Consider the following 1,296-nt stretch of genomic DNA (forward strand, 5'->3'; position numbering starts at 1 on the left):
GGGGGGGGATGCACGAGGAGGGGCTGTGGAGGGGGACCCGGAGGGGCTGCCGAGAGATGCATGGGAAGGGGAAGTAGAGGGAGCACCTATGGGGGTGCCCCCAGAGACATGGCGGAGGAGCTCCAGCAAGGGGGGGAAGTGCCGGGGAGGGAGAACTCAAAGGAGTTTTGAAGATGGAGTGGGTGGGTGGACAGGTGGGGGGATGGGCGATGGGGGTAGAGGAGGGAGCCTGTAGGGGGCTCTGGAGAGTCTGGTGGGCATGAGAGAAGGACAGAGGGCTCAAGACACGAGTGGGGCTTGGAAGTCAATGGATAGATGTGGGGAGGCGGAAAGGGGCCGTGGGGGGGAGATGCGGGAGGCAAGAAGGAAGGACCGTGGGTGCTGAGCAGAGCCAGGGCGCACTGGGGTGGGGGTGGTGGGAGCCTGGAGCGGAGGGAGCGCTGGTGTGGGAGCCGGGAGCCGCAGTACCGCCTTACTCTGACCCAGATCTTTAGACCTTATAGAGTGCTTTACCAAACATCTGAAGGCAGGCGGGAGACAGCCGGGGGAAGCCAGGGAGAAACGGAGAAGAGGGGGTGCACGGCGAAGCCAGCCGCGAGCGCACCGCGTGCCCCCGGACTGGGCACAGGAGGGCCTGCCTCTTGTGCGAATTTCTCCTCAATACATTCTTTGTGATGGAAATTAATAATTTTGATGGACTCCAGAAAGAGTTGGGTTGGGGTCTCCAGCTAGATAGAAAATAAATACAGGTTTGGAGCTAAGGGGCGATAAAAATCATTTGCAGTTCGCTGATTTTTTTAATTTAGTTTTTAATTTTTTTTAATTTTAATCATTTTAAAAGATTTTATTTATTTTTGAGAGGAAGAGAGAGCATGGGCAGGGTGAGGGGCGGAGGGAGAAGCAGACTCCCCGCTGAGCAGGGAGCCTGACTCCGGGTTCAATCCCAGGGCAGTGAGATCATGACCTGAGCCCAAGGCAGAAGCTCCACCGAGCCACCTAGGCGCCCTTGATTTTTTTTTTTTAAAGGTACAGTTTTACAACATTCCAGGGGATCATTCTATTCTGTTTTCACTTTTTTCAAAATTTTAATAAAACTGTAATGGAATTTTCTTATTTGCTGATTGTGAGTAAATTTATTTGGATGATGGGGGAAAACAAAACCAAAACCCTCCAAGCAACTCAGGAGAAAAAAGTCTTGAGGAGGAGGCGGTGAGGGGTTTCCAAAGCCTCTGGGGAGAACCGCGGCTTTCCTTTGACCTGAGCACGTCTTGCACCAGTTCGGGGGTGGGGGTGGGG

The sequence above is a fragment of the Ursus maritimus genome, unplaced genomic scaffold, assembly GCF_017311325.1.
Source record: "Ursus maritimus isolate PB19 unplaced genomic scaffold, ASM1731132v1 scaffold_22, whole genome shotgun sequence".
NCBI classification, from domain to species: Eukaryota; Metazoa; Chordata; class Mammalia; order Carnivora; family Ursidae; genus Ursus; species Ursus maritimus.